The sequence below is a fragment of the Anabrus simplex genome, chromosome 10, assembly GCF_040414725.1.
Source record: "Anabrus simplex isolate iqAnaSimp1 chromosome 10, ASM4041472v1, whole genome shotgun sequence".
NCBI lineage: Eukaryota > Metazoa > Arthropoda > Insecta > Orthoptera > Tettigoniidae > Anabrus > Anabrus simplex.
Genome location: NC_090274.1, coordinates 108,848,244 through 108,867,790, shown reverse-complemented (window position 1 = coordinate 108,867,790; position 19,547 = coordinate 108,848,244). Strand labels below are relative to the sequence as shown.

At 41.7% G+C, this 19,547-nt stretch overlaps 1 protein-coding gene across 2 annotated transcripts in view; it reads right to left on the bottom strand.

Moving 5' to 3' along the window:
• The window catches only part of LOC136882300 (calcium release-activated calcium channel protein 1), a 398,148-nt gene that overhangs the window by 202,739 nt on the left and 175,862 nt on the right, over positions 1-19,547 (bottom strand). The gene's annotated exons all lie outside the window — the stretch shown is intronic.

Genomic DNA, 19,547 nt, shown 5'->3' with positions numbered 1-19,547 from the left:
AATATCTCATCTGATTTTCATTGGAAAATCTTGCCGTATCCAATGGGTTCTAATCATTATGCTATCATCATTTCGCCTGTTTTACCATTTGGTCCTTCACCGGTCAAACCCACTATTAAATGGAATGTTCAAAACGCTGTCTGGGTCAAATACAGAAGGGTGATAGACGCAAATATACACTCTGTGTTACATCAAAAAACCACGCTTGATAAATACAACGCCTTCGTACACACCATTAATTTCGCTGCCGCCATATCCATTCCTGAACGAAAACAAACCAACATCTCCAAAAGATTCCCTGCTCCATGGTGGAATTCCGAATGCAGTCGACAGATAGCTAAGAGAAATCAGGCCCTCAGCAAGTTAAAGCGAGCAACTACAATGGAAAATTTCCTTAATTACAAGAATATAGATGCAGCAGTCAAACGCTTTCTGAAAAGGGTAAAGAAGAATAGCTGGCGATCTTATTGTAAAAAACTGACCAAGGATACACCCCTATCGCAAATATGGTCGATGGTTAACAAAATGAAGAACAAAACGCCAACCCCTAAAGCACTTAAATGTTGGGCAGAAGAGTTTTCAGATCTTATTGCTCCACCTACGACCTCACTTCCTCCAAAACAACGTCCACCGTTCGAACTTTTCCGTCCTACGCAAGATATTCTAACATCACCTTTCACGCTACATGAATTAGAACAAGTTTTAAAAACTACTGCTAACTCTGCGCCTGGATATGACCATATACATTACTGCATGCTTTCTAACTTATCTCGCAATGCCAAGGAAATATTGCTCTTACTTTTCACATATATTTGGAATGAAACCAATTTTCCCGACGACTGGACGACGCAGATTGTTGTCCCAATTTTAAAACAAGGTAAAGATCCTAACGAAGCTGCTTCTTACAGACCCATCGCTCTATCTTCATGCATAGCTAAAACTTTTGAACGGCTGTTGAAACTAAGACTGGAGTGGTGGTTCGAGTTTCACAATTTATTGCCTCGATCTCAATATGGGTTCCGGAAAAGTCGTTCTACTTACGACCATCTTAGCATTCTGACTACGGACATTGAACATACATTTCTAAACCATGGTTACCTTACCGCCATATTTCTCGATATATCTGGGGCATATGACAACGTTAGTATACAAGTACTTTCTGAAAAGCTACATGACCGTGCGAGGTATATATAACTGTATGGCCCAGACTAGTAACAAAAGGACTCCCTCAGGGTGCTATACTGAGTCCTTTACTGTATGCCATCTACACTGCAGATCTCGATCACATGTTTAAACAAACAGTCAAAGTTCTTCAGCATGCAGACGACGTGTGTATCTACGCATCATCGCAGTCTCTTTGGTTAACATGCTTATGGCTAGACGACGCTGCAAGGAAACTCCACGCCTGGACATTTCAAACGGGTCTTAATTTATCCCCAACAAAATCCTCTATTATTGTCTTCACTCGAAAGCAGTTCCACTCAATATCACCCTCTGTACATCTTGGGCCATACTCCTTCCCTTTACGAACTTCAGCCAAGCTACTAGGCTTATACCTCGATAGTAAACTTACATGGAGAACCCACGTCGAGTACCTGGCAACTAAAGTGGGCCGAGCGTTAAACATAATCAGAGCATTATGTCGAGTATGGTGGGGAGCTGACCCATCTGTCCTATTACTATTATATAGATCGTTAATCCGATCTGTACTAGATTATGGCTGCAACTTTTTCGGCAACGCACCGCAGTATGTCCTTCGAAAACTAGATGTCCTGCAGTTCCGCGCACTCAGAATATGTCTCGGAGCCATGAACTCAAGTCACTAACGCACTACTGGTAGAGGCTAAAGAAATGCCCCTTCAGATAAGACGACATCTGCTTGCCAACAACTTTCTTCTGCAACGCTCGTCCATAACTAGCCACCCTATAACATCTAAACTGCGCCGCCTCCTTCCACTGTGTGACAGAGGAACAAACAGAATTCTACGGACACCTCTATTGGTCAAACGTATCAAGAAATTGCAGCACATCATAACCCCTTACTCTTCAAGATACAGCGCTTCCAGTATTTCGGCAGAGGTATGAACTTTCAGTATTTCAACCATCCACATTTCATCTTCCAGATTTTATAATCTGCAATACCAATATCAACGAAAAAGTAACAAATTTTATCAATGCATATTGGGGCAGTTATACTCAAATATGCACAGATTGGTCTAAGACCAATGAAGGAGTCGGATATGCGTACTACTGCCCTGCACTCAACACTAGCAAAATGTTCTCCCTTCCCCACGAAGCTTCAATATTCACAGCTGAAATACTTGCCATTAAATCAGCCATCACGTACGGCGTCCAGCACTTCAGCAGTATATTAATTCTCACGGACTCCAAGAGTGCACTTCAAAAACTAGAACAACCATGCAGGAACACGCGTTCGAATAAATACATCATGGACATCCTAAGTTGCATATACCAAGCTAAGGAAAACGGAAAAGAAGTTCATCTTATGTGGATCAAAGGTCACACTGGAATTATACACAATGAAACCCTAGACCAACTGGCAAAGCAGAGCATTACAGAAGGCCAGTTCCAAGCACTACGCCTACCATACACGGACTTCCAAAGCCACATCAAGGAACAGGCTTACAAAGAATGGTCAAATTACTGGGCAACAACTCAACGCATCAAAGGCAAGCATTACGGCGCTATCCAGAGACACATACCACAGAGACCATGGTTCAGTCTACTATCTCTAACTCGCCGCCATATGACATCAATTATCAGAATGCGACTTGGACATGCATCTTACCCCAGTCATCTGTTCAGACTCAAAGTCATAGACTCCCCAAATTGTCCCTCTGACCCCAATCAAGAAGCAGACCTCAACCATACAATTTTAGGATGCAGTAGATACAAACCACAAGTGACCAATTTATATCAAACGCTTATACAATTGAAAGTTCCACTTCCCACTTCCGTTTCGTCGTTGTTCAGCAGCTATGACATCCGTATATATCAATCAATAGCCAAATTTTTAAGTGAAGCCAATTTAACATTGTGATACGTTTGTTTTGTAGTCTGTAGTTAAACTGTTCTCATCCAACCAAAGTTCCTGTACCGTGGCTTTCCATCACCAATTAGTCACAATGCCATGAACGGTCCCATGTTGTAAAGATGTTGTTCTTTGACTTTCCTGTTTTCTAAATGTACAGAGCTGGCAGCATGGTCTTACGGACCAAATGCCAAAATGTTAAATTATTTTTAAAAATTTTTTAAATTTTTTTTAGGGGGCTTGTCTTTAATACCGACAGGATCTCTCTCTACAGTACATCAGTCATTCCAAGAAGCTTATCCAAATTACTGTCATAGACCAGGCTTGATTTTATTGCCATCTATGATGAGAAAAGCAACCTTTTCATTATCGTGCTCTAAAGATTTCTTATCTGCAATCAGACGAGCTCGTACCAAAGAAATAATTCCTATATCTCCGCTGGAATGGCCAATGTAAGTTTTTAAAGATTTTTGGTGTGACAGGTGAAAAATATCAAGAGATCTTAGGAACCTGCAGCCTGTGGATGACCTGTTGGACAGTAATATGCAGACCTTTGTAATATTCTCTCTGAATTTACACTCCTGTTTACAAAAAGCTTGAATCTGCTCAATCAGGAAATTTGCTTTCAAATCACCTTGTTCAGCTAGTTCTGTAATTTCATATATCTAATTCATAAGTCCATGTTTTTTTTTTTTTTCATTTTTGAATTGATGCATCGTTTCTTTTAAAGTGGTAATAATATTTGTCTGCTTCACTGTGAGTGCTATTTGTTTCCTACATTCTTTACAGTTTCAAACCTACTTTAGTGCTGTATAATTGAAGTTTAATAGAACACTCTGTGCCATATAATGAATGGTTCAGTGATAATTACAGGTGGAGGGTTCTTCTTTTCGCTGGCTGTATGTGTGGTTGGTTCTACATGAAGTTCAATTTTCTTTGAAAGTTCAGCTTCATTTCCCACTTCTGTAGCCTTACGTGGTCTTCCTTTCTGTGACTGTGTTTGTTTGTGTCTGGGAAAACTTGAAATACAGATTGAATGGCATTCGAAAGTAGGATTTATAGTCCTGTGTTTACACTAATCCGAGTCCTTAAAATGTTTACTGCAAACAGTGGAATGTACACTAGGTTTCCACAGAGATCCCAGTCTATTTCCTTGACGAGAAACACCATTTAGTTTTAACTTCCTCGACTTTCGGAAATCTGTGAAATAAAATACCACACACATCCTTTTAGGTCTTTGATTTACAGTAAGGAACACAACAGTACACCATGCTTTTTTAAGAATTATCTGATGTTCGCATTACGTAAATACATCATTAATTTCAGTCTCTAAATTATAATCACCCGCACTAGCACAAGAAAGCTCATAAATTACAAAAATGTCTTGACACGCTCGTGAATGTTTGAAAACTTCGCCCGCGCAATTTTATGACTAAGAAGAGCGCACCTAGCGGCAAAACGGTGCGTTTCACGAGATCGAGCACGGCCGATTTGATGCGTTGCAATAGCTAGCTCGCGCAGCGAGGGATCCAGTCGGCCGTGGCCAGAGTAGGAACCAGTTTCACGACCAGCGGGGCCTTGCGTTTCCCAGCCATATATAATAACGTAAGCAACGGTTAAGACAGAAACACTATCGGGCCGTTTGATCTGTAGTATTATTTCTAGTGCTCGGAAGTTGAGGAAAAGTCCTTTTCATCCCCGAGTGTCCGAACACGAGGCCCATTAAAAATTATGGGTTATTTTTGCCTCTTTTGTCTTTTTCGACGTTTTAAAGATCTTCACAGGTTTTTTTTTTTTTTTTTTTTTTTGCAACTTCACCTCCTTTTGACTACATTTGTACTAGGGGTATCGAATTATGTTCAAGATAGTAAAATATCGAAAGCAGAAACATTTGATGCATTTTTGATCTCTCTTGCTTCAAGCTCATGTGGAGAGACAAGTTTCTCGATGTTTCGCGACGTGCTGTCTCAAAACCGACGATCCTTTACACCTACGAACCTGGAGATGACTGTTGTGATATATTGCAAAAGCCAACTGAGGTTAAGTTTCCTAATTCCAATTTCTGTAACCCTAGTGTGGTTAGGTCAAATATGATTGTAGTTATACTAATCTTCAATCTTTCACCAGGATGTCCACTGCGGGTTCATTCTAGGTGCAAAATATATTTCACTGTAAATTCTGCAAGTACTTACTTTTTAACAAACACGGTATTCTGTTTTTTAAATTGTTGATCTAAAACATATAATGTCTAAAGAAGAGTGTATTTCACTCATAGAATGTTGTATTTTTAAACATTATATTCCTTCATTAATATGTAATATAAACTACAATTATGAATTAATTTGATCGCATTTTTACCAGTTTGTAGGTCTCTTTATTCCAAGCCCTATTTATTACAGTATCTTTGGTTCCAATTATGACTGCTTCAGCCTACAAACCGGAAACACATTACAACTCCTGCAATCAGCCTTTGCGTCGGTACTCTCCAAACCTTTCCTCAGTGACAACAGAAAATGACACCAAGCCTTAACAGTGGCAACTTCAAAAAAAAATCAACAGCCATCGGCGGTTTATGACGTAAACTGGTAAGAAATTTTCAAGCAACTATGCTCCTTAAAATAGTAAATATGCTGGGACATATTCATATAAGCGGAACTTAAATATGCAGTTACTGTAATACAGAATACCTTTTAGACAATATCCCAGGGATATGAGCTGCGAATTGTAGGTAAATAAAATATAATAAAGTATGCGAATGTATTCTTTATTTATTCCTAAAAATTGCAATCCTTTCCTTAATCATCGTTATGCGGTTTGCTATTTCCTACCGGTACGAGCGCTAATGTGAGTCAATGCAGAGTTTCACATAAGCGCTTACAACTACATTCGGCGTGGACATTTTCAAAATTAAAAAAATAGACGCCTGAGGGTACTGAACCAAGGAGTACATTACAGAAAGAGCAATGTAAATAAGTTAATTTGGCTAGAATTTGAATAAAAAAGAAAATAAGTAAAGAAAGAAGAAGCGATTTTAGGCTACTTTTCCGAAACTGCATTTAGGCCGGAAGTGATTTTCGAAATTTGAATATTTTAAGTTTGATAGAGCTATGTAAGACTCCCAATTTGAAACCTTTCCGGGCCCATTAGCCTTTCAGCTTCCGGCACAATTGAGAAAATTGCTTAATTTTACGTTTTTCGTAGAATGGGGACCCGTACTTTATCTGCTAAGCAATGTTTTCAAACATTTACCTGCGTCAGCTCGGAGACCTTGAGGTTAAGCTTGCACTCTTATGCAGATAATCCGGTCATCGAACTTATAGCAATACAACTACGCCCACTTTTCAAATCTCCCGCATTATCATTTATACCGCCTAAATCTCTCGAGCGGCGCGCACCTCATCCCGGAGATACTGGATTCGAACCCCACTATCGGCAGCCCTGAAGATGGTTTCCCATGTTCACAGCAAGCAAATGCTGGGACTGTACTTTAATTAAGGCCACGGCCGCTTCCTTCCCACTCTTAGCTATTTCCTATCCCATCGTCACCATATTACCTATCTGTGTCGGTGCGACGTTAAGCAACTTGTAAGCAAAAAATAATTCCTTATTATGGCTAGTCCACTCCAAAGTTTATAAACATTGTTAACAAAACACAGTTAATAAACAATGTTAATAGTAAATAAACTTTTGTTACAAACTTCTTCAACATTATGTCCACACCAGAAAAGCTGGTTGTGAGGTTACGATCTATAGGATCAGGAAGAAGAATACACGCTAAGTTTGACAAAGAAAAATATTGGAGAGGCGTTTAGAATTAAGCTTGTAGAGAACATTTATGTCAGAACTTTTAATTCATGATGCAGCAGGCTTTCAAAATTTGCTTGAGAATGCCCCCACATGACTTTCAGTTCTTCTTGACAGTGATTGGGCCTGAAATTCCAAGAAATGACACAGATTATCGGAAAGCCGGCTCCACTAATGACAGGCTAGGTATAAGTTTAACATTCCTATCAATTGGTGACTCGGACATTTCACTTATACACAATTTCAGTTGTTGTGTTTGAAGCTTTACGCAACAATCTGAAGGAAATGGTAAAGATATGAAGTAAAGAAAATCTTCATTCATCCTAGTTAGGATACTACCATTTTGATGATATACAAGCGATCATGGAAGATAGGTTATTCCGCGAGGAGCGAAGCTGAAAATATGAAACTACATTAGAACACAGCTAAAAGAATATTATACAGAATTAAAAATACTGTACATTAGAACTTTCGCTTGCGGTTTGAAACTCAATTTTTTAAAATTAATAAGAAAACATCGCATTCCGCACTACGAATTTGCGTGCTCTAATTGCGTCCTTACGCATGTTCGAAACGAAAACACGAAAAGTTGATGAAAAGTTTGATTCACGAATGTTTAAGCTATTTTGTTTGTGAACATGCTTGAAACGTTAACGAACACGTTATTTTGTTTATTAACAGTCGAAAATGTCCATGAACATCTCAGGTTAACAGCGTTTATTAACAAAATTAACGTAAACATGTTGGTGTGGACGCACCTTTGGTTTGGTCATTTCTTGGAGCTGCAGCCAGGAATGTCCCCTTGCTAATCAAGCAATGACACTATTTTACATGAAGAAACAACGAATTTGAACACGTTATTTTCCAAAGCACTGATACTCTTCCTATTACGAGGCTGCCAGTTGGTGTATATTTAATAATATTCCAGCCTATCTTAGATGCGTAAAAGTTAAATTTTAAGGACCCAAAGATCCGAGCTCAAAGTTATGACGCACTACGAAGCAGCGAGACATTTGTGCGCACGAGCATACGGTATGCCTGTGAGTCTGATTAAAATAAAAAGAGCAAGCTGAGCTTTAAAATAACGAAGCAGACTTAAAGGTATTTGTGGTCAGGTAGGGTCGGCTGTTGGCACCAGCTTCGACCTTCGCAAGCAGCACCGTCTGTAGGTTCGCCGTAGCGCTAGTGGAGCCACACGGTCAGCTGTTTTAGTGGACGTTACCAAATACAGCACCCAATTGCTTAGACTTGTGAACAATACTGTCAGAGAGGTGCAAGTCTCCACGAAGAAATATCTTGGAACTTTAATAAGGGAACACAAGAGACAAAATGTAACATTACGAAAAGCGAAAGAAAAAAAAAATGAAGCCCGCCTGGTGGTCGTGATCGTTAAGGCGCTGACACCGAGGTTAGCTAGTTCGAGTCCCGTTGATCGAAAAGCTTTTCACCATCAGAATGTTGGCCGACAGGGTAAGGTAGGTGGTGGTGTACAATTTCTAATCGCTAGATTGCGTGCCAAAAGCCTGGATTAAATTCCAGACCTCATATGGAGTGAGGGCATATGACACTGCTACTAGTGATTCGTCCGTCGGATGGGGACAATAAGCCTTGAGCTGACCCCCTGGTGCTATTCAACAGGAGTAGGCTATGTGCCGGCACCGGGTTTCACCCTCTTCCTACTATCATATATCACGTGATTCATTTCATCTCATTAACTCCTCTGATGAGGCAGACGTCAGGAAGGGCATCCGGTCATAAAAATCCGCCACAACTGATTCATCTCACCTGATACCCGACCCCGTAGAGAAATGGGACAAGGGTTGTACAAACAAACATACTTAAAAATATACTTTTTAAACAGAACATATAAAACATACATGCTGTGTTCCTGATCTGCCCCTTAGGAAATTAATCCTAGCTTTGCATTCGCGTTCTTCAGTCGCCTTTTGAGAGACACTATTGGCTTTTGGGCATCGGTAAGACAACTAGACTGGCTTTGAACCTTACCGGTCACTGTTGCATTCATATCGTGATTCTTGTTCTTTATCCTCTTCATTTTCCTACTGGATGCCTTTCCGATTTTATCTCAGTGGATAGTATTTCGGTAAATTTGAAAAAATGTCAAGCACTGCTCCTGGTTTTAATTTCCACCTCAGACGAGGAAGTTCAAGGGAGCCTCCGTGGCCCAGGAGGCAGCGCTGGGTTCTGTGGTTCAAATCCAGTCGCTCCATGTGAGATTTGTGCTGGACAACGCGGAGACGGGACAGAATTTTCTCCGGGTACTCCTGTTTTCCCTGTCACCTTTCATTCCAGTATCAGTTCGTTTCATTAATCATTGCCCCAGAGGAGTGTGACAGGCTTCGGCAGCCGGCACAATTCCTACCCTCGCCGCTATATGGGCTTCATTCATACCTTTCCTGAGCCTGACACTGACTAGAAACAGGCTGTGGATTTTCATTTACGAGGAAGTTCAACGTTTTTTGCCGCTGACAACGGAACAGTCCGCCTTTATAAGTTAATTAAATCTTCCGAAACATGCAAGTCACATATTCTGCTTCTGACTGACAATTGCTTATCTTTCCGGGGAATAACTTCGCAGACAGATTCTTTTGGCAGTGGAAAAAATCGTATAAAGCAGGCTTCCTTCCGTAACCCGATTTACAACCAGGAACGAAACAGTACGACATTTTCTCGAAATAATAGAAAACTAGTTGAATGCACACATAAAACACTGCACAGACATTAATATAGACTTTTGGAAAATACGAAAACAAACTAATTCCCTCGATAGGCGTTAACACTGTTACAATGACTTCAATTTGGCGCACGTGTTGTTTACAGTGTGGCCAAGTCCAGTCCAGCCGCCATGGTTTAGCCAAGTAGGCCTACTCAGTCAGCTGATAGATGAGGGAAAGTGACATTATTATCTGTGTGTATATAGACCTATCAGTATTTGTTATATTCAGAGTCTGAGTACCTGATGTAAGACTTCAAAATTTAGGTTTATACCTTGTAAACTAGTCACAATATTATTTATGAGATTACAAATTCTGTGTTGGTAGCTAGGCATATAATAACATTTATAATACATGTGACATAAAATGGTACAGTCACTGTCTTGAATAATGTATGTGATGACTGTAATATTAGCCTACATTTAAATTAATTAACATTACCATATTCCAGGTTACATGGTTTTACATATCAGGATATGCAATGCAGTATCATCAGACTATACATGGAAATGTACCTTTTTATGTACAACTTATCGGTATGTATATAATCTTAACACACGCGGAAGATAGAAAATAATACGATTAGTTCATCGATGGGTAGACAAAATTGTATTACCTAGCTCCATACTTATGCTAACAACATAATATAGGGTACTGTACCGTTCTACTCGTGGTATTAATACAAATAGCAACAAACACCTGCTACTCTTTAGTGGTAAGGTAAGGGTTATTCTGCCCGAAGTCAGGTCCGAACCTCCGCAGAGGTGTTCCTGAGCCGGAGTTTACGTGCGGTAGGGTGGCCAGTTCCTTTCCGCTCCTCCATTCCCTTTCTTTAGTGGTGAAAACAAGCAAATGCCGTGGTCCCGGGGTAGTTATGTATAGTGTTCTGTTAAAGATGGCTACGGTTTGACCCCCGCAATGAGCAATTAAGTATTGGTATCACTATACAATATAGTTTGAGTAAATACTGCTTGTTGCACGATGAAAACAAGCAGTTATCCTGGTCTTGGTATTCAGGACTGGCTTACCGACCACCCGCGGTTCGATCCCCGTGATGTGAAACTAATTTTAAACATTCTGTATTTGCTTCTATCGGTTTTGCTAATACATTGTGATTACTGTTATGATTGCATTCTTCTTTTTCTACCGCTTTTATTACAACTGCGGGATTGTGGGTTCGAACTGCGCCACACATATGTGGATTTGGGCCTGTTTAACGGCCGGATGCCCCTCCTAACGCCAATACTGTATGGAGGGATGTAATCACTATTGCGTGTTTCTGTGGTGGTTTGTAGTATGGTGTGTTGTCAAAATATGAAGAACAGAGTCTTGGGACAAACACAAGTACCCAGTCCCCAAGCCCGAGCTATTAAAATACCCCACCCGGCAGGGAATCGAACCCGGGACCCTCTGAATTGAAGGGCAGTACGCTGACCATTCAGCCACGGAGTCGGACTATTATTGTTATCATTATAATGTATGGGAGAACTCAACTTGATGTTAGGCGGCACTTATAAACACGTCTTTTAAGAGATGAATAGCCATAAAAGCTTGAATTCGAGAATATATCAATCATGATATCTCATATGGTGAAAATGAATAAGACATAAACGATCGAGAGTGACCTTTCCTGTACCTTCTGTTATGTACAGGTGTTAAATAAAACATATTTTCGGGGATATTTAGAAATTTGTCAAAAAAATCGTGAAAATGTGTTATTTTTCCTTACCGGTACACAGTAAATTGCATGAAACGTAAAAGATCGGAAATTATATTCTAAACAACCTTCGTTATGTACAGGTTTTCGATACGGCGAATATTAACGGAGAAATCTGACATTTACTGCCTTGGCCTCCATAAAATTACTAACCCATTTTGTTATTATTGTTGCCATTATAATGCATGAGACAACTCTACTCGTTGCTAGGAGCGTCTTATAACGTGCTACTTTCAGAGCTGAAACCAAGCAATTTATTGTCCAATTTCATTTTAAATTCCTTTCCGATCAGTTTCTGCATCCATAAGTACAACAGCCTAGCGTAATTTTCTTCAAAACTCAGACCTCAGAAATACGTAAAGTAACATACATTTCGAAACTAATAATAGAAAACAATCTCCCGTGTTTATTTTCGATAGTGTTAAAGTTAAAACAGGTAGCTTGTACCTTGAAATTGCATAAAGAGTGATCTTACCCTGTACGGAATACAGCTGGCGGGATATTTGGCTAAAACATGGCGGAGCCAATCAGAATGAAGCACTCGTTGGCCACGTAGTGCTGTTGCGACTGCAGCGCCACACTCCGGCTGGGGGACCAACAGAGCGGAGTGATCACATCGTCATAGTAGAACTAGGACCTACATGATTGGAAATTACACTTTCTGTGTCGAGCTGAGTACAGCGCCAGAACTTGGGAGGTTCGATCAGTCCGGGCTGTGTCGGTAGATTTACTGGCACGTTACAGAATTCCGACAGCTCGGTGAGTCCGAAAACCGTAAAAGTAGTTAGACGTAAGATGAGTAACATTACTATATTTTCTATAAATTTTGTTATGCGGTATTTATCAATAGGACCAATAATATTTGAGAATTAAGTTTTAGGCCTGTCCGCCCCTGTGGCGTAGTCGCCAGCCTGATTAGCTACCACCACCGGAGGCCCGGGTTCGATTCCCGGCTATGCCATTACATTTGAAAAGCGGTACAAGGGCTGGAACGGGGTCCACTCAGCCTCGGTAGGTCAACTGAGTAGAGGGGGTTCTTTTTCCACCTCAGCTATCCTCGAAGTAGTTTCCCACCTCACCCATCCTCGAAATCGGGATGGTACCTAACTTAAGGCCACGCAAGGCCGCACTAGGGCCACGGCTGCTTCCTTCCCTCTTCCTTGACTATCCCTTCCAATCTCCTTATCTCCCACAAGGCCCCTCTTCAGCTTAGCAGGCGAGACCACCTCGTCCCCAGTTGTATCCCAGACCCGAAGTCACACGCTCCAGGACATTGCCCTTGAGGCAGTAGAGGTGGGATCCCTCGCGGAGTGCGAGAGAAAAACCAACCCTAGAGGATAAACGGATTAAGAAAGAAAGAAAGAAAGAAAGAAAGTTTCAGGACTTTCCCTAAACTACTATTTCAGCCAATGTGAATAATATTTATAGCCTAGACTGTAGTTTTTTATTGCGCAACTTTACATATCTATTTTCACAAAATTCTGTTCAGTCATTTTCTTGTGATGCGTGTACATGCATACAAATTGAAATTAAAAATTACATTGTAGTCCACATGGTTCACATCGTATTAAAAATAAAAAAAACCACTGAGACCGAACAGCTGTGATAAGACGGTTCTGAATGGGTGCAATGACCCCAAGGTGAGATTAAGACGTCAGAAACGTCATAACCTTACAGGCTTCCTTGGAAGAGCCCAATCGGTGAGGACAAGGGGTTCAATGATTTGGCGAGCTTGCCGTGCGGTTAGAGACGCGCACCTGTGAGCTTGCATTCGGGAGTTAGTGGGTTCCAGCCCCACTATCGGTAGCTCTGAAGATGGTTTTTCACCAGGAAAATTACAGGGGTTGTACCTTTATTAAGGACTCGGTTGCTCCCTTTCCACTACTAGCTCTTTTGTATCCTATCGCCACCATAAGACCTATTTGTGTCGGTGCGACGTAAAGAATTGAAAGAAAAGTAGCTAGTTCGTAGTGTCCAGTCACAGAACATACCTTGATTGAAACACGAGCATTTGGAAGACAATTCGATGTGCGCTTTGTACTAACCAGGCCAGCAATCTTATGGATGGTAAGAAAGCTGAAGATAAGTTGTTCGCTTCTCAGCGAGAGTGAGAAGACAGATTGTGTTGTTCGAGGACGCGTTCACTGCGGTTGTGTGCGTGCAGTGGAAGATTTGAAGGAACCCAACGCGGAAACAAGAGTTCTCAGTTACCTACCCTACTTCAGAATAGATTATTGGTTGAAAGGTTATAGGTAGCATATACTGTACATTCATTTTAGGTTTCTTTAGTGGCGTATACTGAGGGCTACCAAGGTTCGACACATTGGCTGAATGGTCAGCGTTGAGGCGTTCGGTTCAGGGGGTCCCGGGTTTGATTCCTGGCCCGGTCAGGGATTTTAATAGTGTGTTATTAATTCTTCTCGCTCGGGGACGAACACTTTCCTCTTCATATTCAGACAACACACCACAGAAGCACGCATTGGCCGTAAAGCAAGGCCAAATCCACATGTGCGACACAGTTGGCACCCGCGACACCACAGCTGTGGAAGATGAAGAAGAAGAAGAAGAAGACTGAGGGCTACCGAGGCTATCGGTGAAGCCCAAACCTCAGACGAGAACGATGGAAATAACGTAAGCATCTGACATTTACAAAACTTAAAAGCAATGATAAAAAACGTCACACGTATTTCTGAGAGGAAGACATCGGAGAGTGCTATTGCAGCCCCAGCGCTGAGTCCCTCTCCCCTCGCGTATCTTGCTGCTGCTAAATATCAACCAAGCGTTATCACACTCACAGATAACAGAGCGCTGGTATTTCACTCCCGTTTAGGCTACGGCCACACTTGCGGAAAGAAGACGCTGCGGTTTTGTTCGTGTTTAAAACTTAGGAGAATGTTAGACAGTGAACTGATAATTTTGGAAGTACAAAGGTACCCATGCCTTTACGACACAAAGGACAAAGACTTCAAAAACAGGGAAATAGAAAGAGATGCGTGGTTAACAGTAACGGGCGCTGTTTTGAGGGAGACGTGTGTAGGAGTACAAATTGTCCACTTGATGGGTGACCTGTCACTTAATATAGGATGGATCCAATATTTTCTTTGACGCAGACGACGACGAAGAACAACCAACGCAGCACATAACGCAACAACGGAATTATTATTTAAAAATGGAATGCCTTCCATATGCAGAGCAATGGCGATGTTTTGCTACGCACAATATACAACACACTAATAAAATCACGCTGTACAAACACGCAAGTGTGGCCACGTGTTGTCGTCAAGCTGCGTGAACAAACCGCAAGTGTGGCCGTAGCCTTCTTTTAATAGGTACAACTGCTAAAACGAAATGCAATCTTTCAGATTTAGTGTTCTCTTTTGTTGGTTGGAATAGAATCTGTGATCATGGGTCGGACACTACCACCACCGAACGATGGGTACGACCGCTGGTAATAATGTAAAATTCAAAATTTTAAATTAATAATAATAATAATAATAATAATAATAATAACAATCATCATCATCATCATCATCATCATCATCACCTGTTTACCCTCCAGGTTCGGTTTTTCCCTCGGACTCAGCGAGGGATCCCACCTCTACCGCCTCAAGGGCAGTGTCCTGGAGCTTCAGACTCTTGGTCGGGGGATACAACTGGGGAGAATGACCAGTACCTCGCTCAGGCGGCCTCACCTGCTATGCTGAACAGGGGCCTTGCGGGGGATGGGGAAGATTGGATGGGATAGACAAGGAAGAGGGAAGGAAGCGGCCGTGGCCTTAAGTTATGTACCATCCCGGCATTTGCCTGGAGGAGAAGTGGGAAACCACGGAAAACCACTTCCAGGATGGCTGAGGTGGGAATTGAACCCACCTCTACTCAGTTGACCTCCCGAGGCTGAGTGGACCCCGTTCCAGCCCTCGTACCACTTTTTAAATTTTGTGGCAGAGCCGGGAATCGAACCCGGACCTCCGGGGGTGGCAGCTAATCACGCTAACCACTACACCACAGAGGCGGACATATAATAATAATAATAATAATAATAATTTCGTGTGCCTATTTCTAACCGAGTGCAGTCCTTGTAAGACACACCCTCCGATGACGGTGGGCGGCATCTGCCACGTGTAGGTAACTGCGTGTTATTGTGGTGGAGGATAGTGTTATGTGTGGTGTGTGAGTTGCAGGGATGTTGGGAACAGCACAAACACCCAGCCCCGGGCCATTGGAATTAACCTTTTAAGGTTAAAATCCCGGACCCGGCCGGGAATCGAACCCAGGATCTTCTGAACCAAAGGCCAGTACGGTAGCCATTCAGCCAACGGGTCGGACATTTAATAATAATAATAATAATAATAATAATAATAATAATAATAATAATAATAATAATAATATGTTTAAGCCTCCGTGGCTCAGGCGGCAGCGCGTCGGCCTCTCATCGCTGGGTTCCGTGGTTCAAATCCCGGTCACTCCATGTCAGATTCATGGTGGCGGAGGTGGGACAGGTTTTTCTCCGGGTACTCCGGTTTTCCCCTATCATGTTTCATTCCAGCAACATTCTCCAATATAATTTCATTTCATCTGTCAGTCGACCGTGCTCGATAGCTGCAGTCGCTTAAGTGCGGCCAGTATCCAGTATTCGGGAGATAGTAGGTTCGAACCCCACTATCGGCAGCCCTGAAAATGGTTTTCCGTGGTTTCCCATTTTCACACCAGGCAAATGCTGGGGCTGTACCTTAATTAAGGCCACGGCCGCTTCCTTCCCACTCCTAGCCATCTCCTGTCCCATCGTCTCCATAAGGCCTATCTGTGTCAGTGCGACATAAAGCAACTAGCATCTGTCAGTCATTAATCATTGCCCCAGAGGCATCGGCAGCCGGCACAATTCCTATCCTCGTCGCAAGATGGGGGCTTCATTCATTCCATCCCTGACCCGGTCACTGATAGGAAAACAGGTTTTAGTTTTTCAATAATGGTGTTTGGCATCTGTATAGGTTTGGCGGTGACCTAATTAGGATGGAATGAATGGCGAAGACGTCATAAATACCCAGTCCCCAAGCCAGGGGAATTAATAGTACGAGGGGTATGATTCTGAGAATTGAACCGGGACCCTCAGACCAAAGACAAGCGATATATCCATTGAACCACAAAGACTGACTTTAATTTGCTAAACCTTAGCCTGGGGATTTCCAGTTTGCACGATTGGCACCTAACGTTTATCGCGCGCTCCCGTTGTGTGCACCACGTTTAGTTTCCGTGTACAAGAAGGATTCATTTTTCATGCTGAACTAGAGTGAGCACTGATGAAAATGAAAACCTACAACCTGTTTTCCAGTCATTGACCAGGTCAGGGATGGAAGGAATGAATCATGTATAGGCTGTTATTACGATGGGGTCGCCACTCCCAGAGTGATGTATATATATTAATGACTGATAGATGCTACGAAATGAAAATGGAGAATGTTGCTGGAATGAAAAATGACAGGGAAAACCGGAGTACCTAAAAAAAAAAATAAAAAAAAAAACTGTCCCGCCTCCGCTTTATCCAGTACAAATCTCACATGGAATGACCGGAATTTGAACCACGGTATCCAGCGGTGAGAGGCCGACGCGCTGCCGTCTGAGCCACGGAGGCTACACGTTAGCGCTGATATGTGTATGAAATACTGGACTGCATTTCAGTCGTGTGTTGTAGTTTCTCCCGTGTAATCGCTACAGTGAGGTGGCTGGCGTGAGTTACTGTTGCGACCATTATAATAAAACAGGGAATGTTCGTAATTTCGTCCCCGTTCATTGTATTTGTTATTTATGAACTTTATTATTATTATTTTAAAGTGGGACAACGCAAGCAGTGGATAAGGAGGCTTTGAAACAGGCTATTGAGGCAGTGAGGGACAAGATAGTGGACAAACGAGCAAGTAAAGTGGTTAACATCCCATGAGCAACTCTCAAAGACAATGTTAAAAATATTTTTCATAAATGGCCTTCAAGCAATTCATTACAGGGAAAGTGTTTTGGTAAGCTTAGAAAGGAAAAATACATTAAAATTAATTGTACTTTCCATAAATTTGGTGGGGGACGAAATTAGGAACAGATGTTGGTAGTTTAATTTTTGTAGTGTTTATGTCAAATATTGACTACGTTACGTTATAACAGTCTCATTGTAACTTGCCCGCAAGTGGAGAATATATTCAGTAATATATCTACCAATTTCTAGCCTTGTCCATAAAATTCCTGATTGTATAGAAGTCCAAATGTGCTAAAGGAACGAAATACCTTAGTACTCGACCAACCGTAATAAAGTTTCTATCTGTAGCAATCCATTTTTTCAAGAAGTGCAATTTAGGCAATTTTTACTACATAACAGGTAAAGTTAGAAAAATATTGCAGCAACCATGCACCACGCTTTCTGCCAGTTGTGTTCTCTGTGGAAAACTGGTGGCCAAGCCTCTCTATCAGCTGCATCAAGGTGTCACCAGATGGCATGGGGCGTGCTGTAGTAAACCTGACCTATCTCCGTCCTTCTGCTTATAAGAATGGTGGAAATCATTTCACTATAAGTTTCAATTGTTAATGTAAAACCACGGAAAATCATCTTCAGGGCTGTCGATATCGGGGTTCGAACCCAATGTCTTCCGAATGCAAGGTTACAGTTTTTGAACGCTCCTAACCGCTCGGTCGATAACGTTCAATAGGAAAATAACAATTCTTCTCTTGAAGAAGGCCAAAGAAAGAGGTATTTAGGTGGTGCCAACCCCTCATTGAGGTATTTTGTTTTAGGAAGAGTGAAACGAATATATACACGGTGCACCGGGAGAAATATGACAGGAACGATCTTCATCTGCCCTATTCCGAATGGTTTCTGAGATACAACACATTTTATGTACGAGGGTGAGTCAATAAATAAGTTGCAAAACTGAATTGAGGCAAAAATAATCAAAGTAACTTTCTGACATTTATTTCACTTTTCCACATATTCACCCTGTACATTCAGGCACGTATCCCATCTTTTTACAAATCCTTGAAAGCCAGCAGCAAAGAAGTCCTTTGGTTGCTGTCGCTGCCAACGTGTAACCTCATGGATTACGGCATCATCTGAATCAAAATGACGGCCACCCAAATGATTTTTTAGGGGCCTAAACAGATGAAAATCACTGGGGGCTAAGTCAGGACAGTACGGTGGATGTTCCAAGCTCTCCCCATCTGTGATGCTCTTCCTTCCATGGTTAAACTTCTGGGTCCAATTGAACACAGCTTTCCGAGAGAAACAGTTTTCACCATAGACGCGATGCACCTCTTCTGTGGACAGTCCTTTGGCCCACAAACAACGCACTACTGCACGCTGTTCTTCTCGTGTATAGTCATGCAACACATGCGCCGTCGTGCATTAACAGCCTCTGACTGACAGAGTGGCTGCGAGATGTCGTACGACAAGCATACATATGCTGCCAGCTGTTGGCAAAACTTGCGCGCGTAATTTCAAATGGTATAAGGCACACACATGTTTATTTATTGACTCACCCTCGTACATTTTCCTCTGAGATAGTGTGTGTCTGAACCACCCAACCTCTTTGACGTTTTATTCTAGCCCAACCTACTTCGTTCCTTTCAACCTCTTTGCTCTGCCATTAAACTAGCAGTTGTGAATGTGAGAAGCATCGCTTACCTGCGCCACACATCTACACTAATGAAGAATATGGTGTATGTTTACTGCTCCTGCTGCTGTCGAGGAATACCATCGGCGCTTTCCGACACGTCGAATTCCTCATCGTAGACAGTTTCAGCACATTGCGTGAAACAGGTGTTCTTCCAAGTTCCCATGTTAATGCTGGAAACATTTCGCCGTACTACGAAAACGTAAAATTAAGCAATTTCCTCAACTGTGCTGAAAGCTGAAGGGTTTCAAATTGTGACTCTTGTGAAACTTAAAAAAAAAAAAAAAATCGCAAATCACTTCCGGTCTAAATGAAGTTTCGGAAAACCAGTCTAAAATTTATTGTTTATAAATTTTCTTCTTGATTCAAACCCTAGCCAAATTAACATATTTACATGATTCTTCCTGTAATGTGTTCCTTGGTTCAATACCCTAAGGGTTTTTGGCTTTTCTGAAAAAATATCCACATCCAATGTAGTTATAAGGGCGTAAGTGAAACTCTGCATTGACTCACATTGGCGCAGTGGTAGAGAAAGGCAAAATGCTCATCTAATCGACGCGGTAACGATGATTAAGAAAAGGGTTGTAATG